Source organism: Cervus elaphus, unplaced genomic scaffold, assembly GCF_910594005.1.
Source record: "Cervus elaphus unplaced genomic scaffold, mCerEla1.1, whole genome shotgun sequence".
In the NCBI taxonomy this organism is placed as follows: Eukaryota; Metazoa; Chordata; class Mammalia; order Artiodactyla; family Cervidae; genus Cervus; species Cervus elaphus.
The window spans coordinates 3798108-3810530 of record NW_025316783.1 but is presented as its reverse complement, the minus strand read 5'-3'; the positions used below and the strand labels follow the sequence as shown (position 1 = coordinate 3810530).

The 12423-nt window shown below is 42.5% G+C and overlaps 2 pseudogenes; one reads left to right on the top strand and one right to left on the bottom strand.

Annotated features, from left to right (window-relative positions):
• LOC122691402 overlaps positions 1-12423 on the top strand; it is a 193642-nt pseudogene that overhangs the window by 70347 nt on the left and 110872 nt on the right.
• On the bottom strand, positions 4801-6055 carry LOC122691401 (annotated as a pseudogene).

Below are 12423 nucleotides of genomic sequence, written 5' to 3'. Positions count from 1 at the left end.
GGCATTGCTTTGAACTTTTATGATGGTTGTTTCGAAGTAGATTTCAATATGAAAGGCACCGCAGGAGCTCATGACACCAGGAACAGTACTGGATACAGGGTGTGAATGATACTGCTGTTAATAGTGACATGTTTTCACATTTGCTTATTTGTGACCCATGCCCCCACAATCCTTAGAAAGACAGTTTACATGGAATCCAAAGGGAATGGATTATTAGAAACCGAAGGATGACTTCAGGTGTGGGGGCAGGGCCCCTGAGATTAAGACGGTCCTGAGACTTCAGCATGGTTGAGAGAGCACTGATGGGAACTCCCCACCCCAAATCTTTTTCTTCCCCCATGTATCTCTCTCATTTGTTTCTGGCTGTGCTGGGTCTGCCTGCCGTGCGTGGGCCTCCTCTAGTTGTGGCGCTCGGGGGCTGCTCTTCCTTGTGGCGCGTGGGCTTCCCATTGCAGTGGCTTCTCTTCTTGCGGAGCTCGGGCTCTCGGCGTGTGGGCTCAGTAGGTGCAGCACCGGACTCGAGAGCACAGTCTCAGGAGTTGTGTTGCAGGGACTTTAGTTGTCCCGAAGCCCGTGGGATCTTCCTAGATCAGGGATCGAACCCATGTCTCCTGCATTGGCAGATGGATTCTTAACCCACTGTACCAACAGGGAAGTCCTCCACCCTAAATCTCGTCACATCTTTACTCATTCATTGTTGCCCTTCACCTCCCTCGCTCTGGTCACTGAGCTTAAAAGCTACTGTACTATTGAAAGACGCAAAAATGAGTTAAGGGGATAATCATTACGGGACATCAAATATGGTTTAACAGGAACATTAAAAGAAGCCTTGATACCTCTTACCCGTAAACAAGGAATTATGCCGTGCAATGGGAGCGAAGGGGATGCAAAGGCTTTAAAGTCACACTGACATGGGACCTAACCTGCCTCTGCCACCTGTCAGCCACGCACCTCGAGGCCTGTTACATAAACTCTTAAGCCACAGGTTCCTCACTGAGAGATGGAGATGATGATAGTTACTTTGTAAGATGAGATCACACACTGTCTGTCCGTCTGTTTAATTTGGCTGCTCTGGGTCTCAGTTGTGGCACTCAGGATCTTTGATCTTTGTTGTGGCATGCAGGATCTTTAGTTGCAGCATGTGAACTCTTTGCAGCTTGTGGGATATAGTTCTCCAACCAGGGGCTCTCCAGCCCCTGCATTGGGAGCTCGGAGTCTTAGCCCCTGGACCACCAGGGAAGCCCCACAATCACAGATTTTAAGTTCCCAGCAAAGAGTCTGGCACTCCACCAGCAGTGCCTGATAATTGGTAGTAATTATTATGATACTGCTTGGCCTCCCTCGCTGTGAACAGTAAACATAAGTGTGTGTAAATCTGGAATCTGTAAGACACTAGTGAGTAGTATTTACTTGAAAATGCAAACATAATTCCTTGTTTATGGGTAAGAGGTGTCAAAGCTTCTTTTAATGTTCCTGTTATACTGTATTTGATGTCCTGTAATGATTGTTCCCTTACTTATTTTTGCATCTTTCAATAGTACAGTAGCTTTTAAGCTCTATTTTATTCAGCGATACCTGAAATCAGGGAGCTAGATTTCAGAATCACGTAGCCACAGAAGTCCTCTGATTTGTTCATTTGGCCGTCTTATTCACCACTGGGGGCTTCCCTGGTGGCCCAGATGATGAAGAATCTGCCTGCAATGCAGGAGACCTAGGTTTGATCCCTGGGTCAGGAGGATCCCCTGGAAAAGGAATGGCTACCCACTCCGGTATTCCTGCCTGGAGAGTCCCACGGACAGAGGAGCCTGGCGGGCTACAGTCCACAGAGCTGCAAAGAGTCAGACACGACTGAGTGACTGAGGCACAAATGCACTCAGCCCTGGATCCCCCTCTCACGCCTGGCCTGTGAAAGGGCCATGTAGGGAATCGGCCAAGATGAAACTGTGACCTTTCTACCTTTCTTCTTCCTAGGTTAAGAAGTTAGGTGGCTGCTTTTTTTTTTTTTTTTTTTTTAATTCCTTCTCTTCTTTATTTTTTATTTATTTTATTATTATTTTTATTTTGGGGATCTTTGTTGCGGCATGTGGGCTTTCTCTAGTTTTGGCGCACTGGGACTACTCTCTAGTTGCAGTGTGCTCACTCCTTGCAGTGGCTTCTCTTGTTGCGGAGCATGGGCTTTAGAGCCGGAGGGCTTAGTAGTTGCGGCACGTGGGCTTAGATGCCCAACCAGGGATCACACCTGCTTTCCTCCTTTGGAAGGCGGATTCTTAACCACTGGACCACCAGGAAAGTCCTGTGACTTGTCTTTTGATACATGCAGCTTTACTAAGCAAGTGTAATATTCCACAGTAGTCTCTCTTCTGACAGAAAAGACAACTCTTAACGTAAATACCTGGCCATTTGCATGTACTGTGCCTATGACTGCAGTTTTCTTAGCCAGGAGCCGTCTTTTACTAAACCATCCTCTCCCCCCAGAAGCCTGGCTCTGTCCTACTTCCATCCTCGCCTCAGCCTCAGCATCCGTGTCTCCAGGATCTTCTTAGGCTTCCTTTACAGCGGTTTGGGCCCTGTTCTCTGTATGGAGCCTGGTACCCTTTCTTAGCATACCTTGCTTCCCTGGTTGTCTTCCCAGATGGACTGGAAACTCCGAGAGCGGAGACCTCATCTCTTGTTTGCCATTGTGTTTTCAGGGCTTCGAGTTGTAGTGTCTGATGTTAGAAGTGTATGAATAATGTTAGAAGTGTATGAATATGTTAGAAGCTGAATAAATGCCATTCAAGGTGTCATGACTTAGAAATGCCTTTTTGCACTTGCTGGGTGTATCTCGTGTCTCAGGCCTTGTGCTGTGATTTCTGAAATGATGCAAATGTTTCACTGAAAGACACTGTAGAATTTGTTTTTTATCATGGTGATTTTACCGATGAGCGAGACCGAAGATATTTAATATGCTGCAAATCCTGTTAATGTTATCTTAAACAAATTACTTATTCATTTCAGCGGAAACACAGGGCCTCTTAGATCAATAACATAACATTGGAAAAATCATTAAATGCCTGTTTATATTGCAGCTTGTAATGGCTTCTTTGGCTCAGTTACAAACTATTTTTGATTTACATTTAAGGAGTTGCTTTTTAACTGACACCTGTCTTTTTTTTTTTTTTTTAATTTCTTCATCGTGCTGAGTCTAATCAAGATTTCTTCAAAGCATTTTCATGACTATGACAGCTCTTTCTCAGGTCTATCAAAATGATTAAAACTCTTCTCCTGAGTGCCATTTAGTTTGATTCCTGTTGCTTTTTGTTTCTTTGTTTTTTCACATTCTTCCCCTCTGTCTGGGAAGACAGCCTGTGGCCAGTGTGGGACTTGATGCCATGGAGGAGATCACTGAGCCTCATTGTTTGAGAATTTTTCTCAGAGTCATTGAATAAGAAATCACCTGTAATGGTCACATCTGAATAACTCAGACATATTTAGGATTTTTATATACCTAATGCAGTCTTCGGAGAAGGCAATGGCAACCCACTCCATTGTTCTTGCCTGGAGAATCCCAGGGACGGGGGAGCCTGGTGGGCTGCTGTCTTTGGGGTTGCACAGAGTTGGACACGATTGAAGTGACTTAGCAGCAGCAGCAATGCAGTCTTATTAAATGGGGGAAAGAGCTCAACAATATTTCAAATGTACTGGCACTTCCTAGTCTTACTCTCAATATTTAGACATTGTCTTATGTGTCCTTAGGCTCCTCTGTCCATGGAATTCTCCAGGCAAGAATACTGGAGTGAGTAGCCATTCCCTTCTCCAAGGGGATCTTCCTGACCCAGGGATCGAACCCAGGTCTCCTGCAGTGCAGGCAGATTCTTTACAGTGTGAGCTACCAGGGAAACCCCTCAAATACATTGTAAGGCATTATCTCTCTGCCTGTAATTCTTATAGAAATAGCTTGAGGAAAATTAGCTTTTCATTTGTTTTGAAAGTCACAGTTTGGAACACACCATGAATACTACAGAGAAATTTTAAAAAGCAAAAATTGATGAAGGCACTGTAGAAGAGGTAAAAAAAACCTAGTGGTTATTCTGTAAAGCTAGCCCCCATTCAGGGAGTTACAGAAATTCCTGATATGCTGCCTTAGGAGCTTGTTCATGATGAGTTTACGGGGATGGGTAGATACCTGGCTTTACAGCTTCACTTCAGTCCCTAGTATGGGTGTGTTTATGTTAAATCATCCTTTTAAAAGCCCAGCTTGTGATTGTGCTGAACAGATAAACATCAGAGTTGTGATGTGGTTTTTGAGGTGATTATTCAGTACTGGATTTCCAAAGAGTCTTGCTTATAACTTTAAACTTCACCTGTGCTTTTTGTTAGTTTTAAAGTTTACCGAATCTGAAGAGGTACTCATTTGTGGGATTGATTTGTGTTCTCGTTTTTCCTCAGTCACTCTAGGTTCCTGACTTTGTTACTTTTTTCAAAGAACCAGCTTTTGGCTGACTTCATTTTTCTGTCTTGTTTGCTGATGTCTATTTTTTTTGGATTCTGCTTTGCTGTTTTCTTTCTTTTTTAAGTTGCTTTGGATTTACTTTGCTCTTCTTTACCAGTTTCTTTTTTTTTTTCTTTTTTCTATTCTTTTTTTTATTAACAAGCAAAATAATAATTAAAAAACAACAACACAACAACAAAAACCTTAAAGTTGGAACTGCAATAAGTCAAACTGCTGCTGGAGTTCACAGATGTACCTGGGGTACATGCACCCTCATTGCAAGGCAGGACCTAGGCACATAACTGTGCATTTAGGTATGTAGGTGACCAGGAAGAGTCAAAGAGGTGGAAAACACCGGAGAACAGAAAGCATTAAAAGCTTTTCATCAAGCAATTCCACAGCGCTCTGCTCTTTGCCTCTGCTTTGCCTCTGTATCCTCTGTGGTTCCTGTTCCAGCTGAACTTGTGACAATCCCAAATTGTTCCTTCCTCTTTTTCAGCTTTTCGTCATCCTCTGACTTTCTGGAGATTGAAGAGACACTCAAACCAAACCTTTGAGCTCTTTGTTTTAGCTTATCCAGGTTAACCATAGGCCTGGTGTCACACGACAGACCTTTTGATGGAACTGGAGAAATCCCAAATCTAGTTGCCCGGGCAGCTTTCTTACTCTCCAAACTCACAGGTACATTGAATCATTCAGCTCTCCTCTGCATCCTCTCAGTCTGTGGTATTTCAGATGTAATTTTTACCACTTTTTTCTCTGCTGCCACATCAACCGTTTTTTCAGGAGGTTCTTCCTCTTTGACAGGCAGTTCTAAGGTCTTTGGTTCTTCTTCCTCTGTTTCATCTCCCAGTACCTCTTCTTCATTTGCCTCCTCTTCAGCATGCTCTTCAAGATATGCCTGGAGCCTGTTGATGAGATCTTGTTTTATTCCCTTGGTCTCCAAACCACGAGCAAGACACTCCTGCTTTAGTTCAGCAAGCTTCAGCTTATGAAGCTCCACCGTCTCAGTCGCCATCTTGTTACCCCTTACCAGTTTCTTGAAGTAGAAAGTTATGTGCTTCCCCCCCGCCCCGCCGTCTTCTAAAATATTTTTGAGCCTGGCTTCCAATAGCTTAGCAGTCCAGCCAGTGATCAGTCAGGTGTGCTTGAGCACCTTGAGCCGTTAAGGCTTTCCACTTTTGCCGACAAGGTTTGGGAATGTTCAGCATCCCACTTTCAAGCAGTTCATAAGTCTGCCCCAGTTTTCACTTTTGGGTGGACCTTCTTTCTCCAGTGTAAGTGCACAAGGCCTCACGCCCAGCCAGCAGTGTGTATGTAGCTAAGACCCTCTCCCAGTCATTGATTTTGACCTCTTTTTGTTTCTGATACAAGTATTTAAAGCTGTAAGTTATCCTCGAAGCACTGTTTCAGGTCCATTCCATCAACTGTACTTTGTGTTTGCATTATTGTTAAGTTAGACACGTTTTCTAAAGGCTCCTTTAACCAGGGATTATTGGGAAGGGTGTTGTTTAATTTTCAAGTACTTCGAATTTTCCTAGATTTCTTGTCGTTACTACTTTATAATTTAATTGTGTTGTTATTAGAAATTTTAGTATGATTTCAATCCTTTTAAACGCAGTGAGATTTGCTTCATAGCCTCATATAAGATATGACCTGTCTTGCTGAACATACTGTGTACACTTGTATGTAAATGCTATTTCAAATACTAAAAGATGATGCTGTTAAAGTGCTGCACTGAATATGCCAGCAAATTTGGAAAACTCAGTAGTGGTCACAGGACTGGAAAAGGTTCAGTTTTCATTCCAGTCCCAAAGAAGGTCACTGCCAAAGAATGTTCAAACTTCATACAGTTGTGCTCATTTCACATGCGCACAAAGTTATGCCAAAAATCCTTCAAGCTAACCTTCAGCAGTATGTGAACAGAGAACTTTGAGATGTGTAAACTGGATTTAGAAAAGACAGAGGAACAGAGATCAAATTGCCAACATTTGTTGGGTGATAGAAAAAGCAAGGAAGTTCCAGAAAAAATTCTGCTGCTTCGTTGACTAAGCTAAAGCTTTTGACTGTGTGAGTTCTTGAAGACCTGGTAGTACTAGACCACCTTACCTGTCTCCTGAGGAACCTGTATGTGGGTCAAGAAACAGCAGTTAAAACCAAACACGAAACAACTGTCTGGTTCAAAATTGGAAAAAGAGTACAACAAGGCTGTATATTGTCACCGTGCTTATTTAATTTATATGCAGAGTACATCATGCTGGGCTGGATGAGTCACAAGCTGGAATCAAGATTGCTTGGAGAAATAGCCACTTCAGATATGCAGATGATATCCCACTCTAATGGCAGAAAGTGAAGAGGAACTAAAGAGCCTCTTGATAAAAAAAATTGCAAATCAATGTGTACTCTAAAAAAATGGAAACAACTAAGGAATATTGGATACATATTGGGTTTTAGGTGGCTTTAAGGAATTACAATTAATTTATATCTTATAATAATGGCATGATTATTGCCTCAAAAAAAAAAAAAACCAAACCTTTATATGTTAAATACATAGTGAAGTATTTATGGGTGAAATTATTTACTTTAAAAGAATATAGTTTTAACAAAGATTAGATGAAACTAGAATGGCAAGATGTTTATAAATTTGATGAGTTGTATTCTTTTCTTGACTTTTGTATATATTTGATGTTTCCATAATAAAAAGTTAAAAATAAAATCAATGAGAGAGACATTAGGAAGGAATAGTCTTCACCCTCTTAGGTTGGCTTCCCTGGGAAATTGGCTTAGAGATTTGCATGCAGGGCTCTTGAGAGTAAACCCCGTGGGAGATTACAGGAAGTTGAACTGGGCCCAAGGAGATGCTGGAATGCACTGTAGTGACAAGGAAGGTTTCAGTAACTCCCAACTAGAATGGCTCCTCAGGTCACCTGATCTCAGGGAACCATGACTTTATACACCTCTCACTACCCTCCCCTTCACATATACATACACATATTGATCTGTCTTTGAATTGTGAGCTGTCTCCAGAGAACAGGTATAACCTTGGAAAAGATTTTCTTTGTATCACCTCACACTGGTCAGAATGGCTATCATCAAAAAGTCTACAAACCATAAGTGCTGGAGATGGTGTGGAGGAAAGGGAACCTTCCTGCCCTATTGGTGGGAATATAAATTGGTACAGCTGCTATGAAGAACAGTGAGAAAAAAAAAAAAAGTTATGTCTGACTCTTTGCGACCCCATGGACTGTAGCCCTCCAAGCCTGGAAGGCTCCCCCGTCCCTGGGATTCTCCAGGCAAGAACACTGGAGTGGGTTGCCATTTCCTTCTCCAATACATGAAAGTGAAAAGTGAAAGTGAAGTCACTCAGTCATGTCCGACTCTTAGCGACCGTATGGACCGCAGCCCACCAGGCTCCTCCATCCATGGGGTTTTCCAGGCAAGAACACTGGGGATATTTAGGGGTGTGCTAAATATCTCTGAGCCAATAGTAACTTCTAAGGAGATCATAACATTATGCTGTAGTGAGAAAATTAGTGTTGGAAATTATAAGTTTATGAAAAAGGGTTATGTTTTATATACTTTGTTAAAGAAGACAAAATGTATTGGGAAAACCACCAAAACTATTAAGAATTTAACCTAATATTTAAAAAGATAAGAGCAAATGTATGTAAAGTTCACCTGTTTGGACTACCTCATTCACTATTTTGCTGCATAATTCAGAGATCAATCCATATACTTTATTTGGGAAGTATTTGTCATGCACTTATTATGGGCTTTCCTCATAGCTCAGTTGGTTAAGAATCCGCCTGCAATGCAGGAGACCCCAGTTCGATTCCTGGGTCAGAAAGATATGCTGCAAAAGGGATCGGCTACCCACTGCAGTTTTCTTGGGCTTCCCTTATGACTCAGCTGGTAAAGGATCTGGCTGCAGTGCGGGAGACCTGGGTTCAATCCCTGGATTGGGAAGATCCCCTGGAGAAGGGAAAAGGCTACCCACTCCAATACTCTGGCCTGGAGAATTCCAGGGACTGTATAGTCCCTGGGGTCACAAAGAGTCAGACACGACTGAGTGGCTTTCTCTTCTCTTCACGATCATGCACAGGCGGTGATGTGGGGATCTCCCCTCTCACAGGGTGCCCGCTTCTTGGGCCTCGGTTTCATGTGTGTCTTTATCCGTCTGCAACCCAACCTCTTGCTTGAGTTCCAACCATTGTTTGTTAAACGGTACTGTTTAGCAATGTCCTTCTGTCTTGTGAAAACTTGAGACCTAATGTCACTTGAACACATTTGTGCAGAAAGAGGTAGAGAATAATAGTGGTACATATGGAGACAATACCTTGGGCCGGTGGGCCAGTAAAGCTCAGTGTCCCCTCAGGTGCAGAGCTTGGGGACTGGTCCAGGAGTGTCTTTAGGGGATAGTTTTTTTTTTTTCTTGTTGAACTGCATAAATTTTATTCTTCCTTATTAAGTGTAGGAATTAACCCATCAGTTCTGGACGAGGAGGCAGGCTTCCTAGCCTTGGTACCGTGCCCTGCCTGTTAGAAGTTGGACTGAGGCCTGCAAATGCCATCTTTTACCTGTTCAGAAAGGCTGTTTTAAAATAAAGAACTTGCTCTGCTATCTCTATTTATGAACTCTTTGGATGGGAAAAAGGACTTCCCCAGATTTAAAATCTGTAATAAAGGCATCAAGAAAAGGCTTCTCTTCGTCTCTCTAAAGTGCTACTACTCAGAGTCACTCCCGGACTTGGTTAAAGGGGATACCACCGTCTGCCTCTCAAGCCTGGAGCTTTAAAGAAATCTCAGTGCCTGACGCCTTTCTCTCTGCAGCCTGTTGATCACAACATTATGTTTTCCTCAGAACCATCTTCTCTGTGCCCTTAGTTCAGGCCAACAGCTGGAATATGTAACAGTTCTACATGCTCTCCCTTGGTTTATTGAGGCTTTCTACAGCACTGACTTAACTATTCCCTTAAAAAGGGTAGCGACGGTGTCATGCTTCCCACAGGGACCTCCGCTGACTCCCCGGTCGTCCGGGTTCTGCGCCCCTCCGCGGCCTTAGCTCTCTGCCTTCTCCCCACCCGCCGCACCTTGGTCTCCGCAGTGGGCTGTGTCCCCCCACATCGGTGAATTTGCAGGCTCTGCTCTCATTGCCTGGCTGCTCTTCGAGTACCGAAGCCCAGGGAAGGAGAGGCCACTGTCTCTCGAGTTAACAGCTTATTCTAGTGTAGATGTAGTAAGCTCAAAATTTCTATTCTTCTATTCCAGGAAAGTTTTCTACACAGTTAGGACATATAGATCATATTTTCACAGGGGACTGTTACTGTGAAGATCAAATAAGATCTTAACTGTAAAGTTATTGATAAACATTTTCCAAGGCATAGAGACAGTATAACAAAGTGGTTAAGAGCTTGAACTCTGGAGGCACATGGCTTGGTCTTCAATCCCTGCCCTGGCACAGAGTAAGGAGCTGTGTGGCTGTAACCTCCCTGTCAGCCCTGCTTCTTCATCCCTAAAGTGGGGGTGATTCAGTAATTGTCTCGTAGGGTTGCTGCAGGAGTAACCAAGTCAGCATATCTGAAACTTGAAGGGTAACGCCTAGTATGGAGTCATGTGCTATACACTTTAGCTGTGGTCATTTCTATTATCTTGGTTGCAGCTGTGTTTGTAATTCCTACAGTCTGTTTATGGGATTCTGAATTAAACTGTTCTTTTTGCAAGCATAGAGACATATACATATACACTTTTTTAAAGTTCCTGTATCTTGTCAGGGTATCAAGCCCTATTTTTAACATGTCTTCAGCATTATAAATATAAGAGGAAAAGTTGTCTTACCTACCTTATCTTGTTTTGCTTCCTAATTATAATGCATAGAGAAAATAATACTGCTTTGTATTAACAGGTGAGTTGTTTGGAACAAGTTGCTTAGTGAGGGTGAAAATTTAAAATGGTGAGGATTCAGGTCAGGTATAATGCACTGGTTTATGCTCAATAAGTTTCAGATCAATGAATTTTTACATGTTGGATTTCTCTGTTTTATGGAAGAATGCCTGTGCTCTAAATGTTTAGCCTTTCAGTTCGGCTTCATTGGTACATTCTGAAGGCGTAAAGAATGGACTGTTGGTTAGTTTATTTACTGTAGTGAAGGCATACAAATTCAAGCTAAATCTGGCTAATTTCTTCTACAGGCTGGAAGATAAAATCTTTTTTACCTCCCGCAGTTAGGTCAGTAGTGCGTGACCAGACTCCTCTTCTGAGGTCACCTGACTTAATTGTGGTTGTGAAGCAGCCATACAGTGTGTCTCCATGTTCGCATTTCTGTCCCTTTATGTTTCTGGCGTAGAGTAATTAAATAATTACTGTTGCTGGTCATGCCATTTTTCCCAGTGAAAAAGTCTGCAACAAATACACGAGAGTTGAAATCACTCTAGATTAAGAATGTTTATTGACAGACAAGACAGTACCTATTCCCAAGGCTTTATTTTAGTCTATGACTTAAAAGAGAGATCCTGAAAAATGTTCCTATAAGCATGTTAACTCCACGTGAGCCCAGTGGTTACTCTCTTATTTTTTAGATTGTTTTGCCCTGAAGACAGGCATCCCTCGGGCGGAAATTGTGAAATAGAAATGTACATAGGGGGACTGGAGCTGCAGATCTGTGTGAATAAATATAGTATCTGTGGGGAATGTCAAGCTACCTACTCTTTTTTACATTTTATTTTTTATTTTTTGATAGATGATGTTTATCACTCTTTTTGTAGCTCTCTGCCGCAGACATCATCGCACCGGTATTATGAGACTGCTGTAGCTTTCCAGTCATTGCTATTCCAGAGTGAGTTTCTGAAGCAGCAGGAGTGAGATGATTTTGCAAATTGCAATATAATACTATATATGATCTTGTCTCAACCTGTAACACACGTATCCTCACAGAAATAACATTTAATTGTGGTAATATCCTTCCTGATATCAGACACAGTATGGCGCCTGTTAAGATTGTATTGTTTGTATAAGATGGAGTAAAAAGTGGTTTAAAGTTGAAGGAATAAAATCACATACCTTGATAAACCCCTTAGATGCTATTTAGGCTGTGGAGAGCTTTTGATTTTGTTTCCTTTCTGTACTCCCCAAATAAAAACGCCAGCAATAATCTGACAGGCGAACGCTGTCAAACGCTGTAACCCCATCTAGTCCCCTCCCTGCACGTTTTAATCCCTGGTGGACTCTTCTCAGCTACACGGGCTGTGAGGTTAGGGAGTTCTGCGTGTGACCCTTTCCCCAAAGTCTCCCAGCGACAGATGCAGTGACCTTATCACGCAGACAGCTCTATACAGTTTGACAGTCCAGCCATCTGGTTTATATTGATCATAATTGATTTAAAGAAACCAGCTCTCTGAAAGTTGGTCATTTAAAACCCCAAGGCTAAATTGGCCTACATGTTAATTTGAAGTTTTAAGCCATTATTCTTGAAACTTGCTTCGGACTGTTATGTAAGAAATTAAGGCCTCGTTTCTTGTCTGTGTGAGCTTTAGGGGTGAAAAAAACTCATGGCCTACCTTGGAAGATGTCAGGTTTTATGAAGAATGGTTTATACTCTACAGACTATATATGAGTATGTGCTCATAGTTTGAGTTTATGTCTCTTTTTAGATCTTGCAAGAGCTGCAAGTGTAGGTGGATTTATTTACCAGCTTTCTCAATTTGAGCTCATACTTAACCTCTCTGAGTCTCGAGTCTGTAAAATGGGGTGACAGCGGTAGCCATTTCATCGCATTGTTGGGAGAATTGAGTGAGATTAACCTGCTGCGTAGCACGTAGTAGAAAGACTGCCTTCCCTCCTGATTGCTGATGCTAATTACCCGCTGCTCTTAACAGCCAGCACTTTCCCGTTCTTGAACCCGTTTCCTCTGTGGGCGTCTAGAGCCCTCCTCTCACCTTTCCTCCCAGGATCACTGAC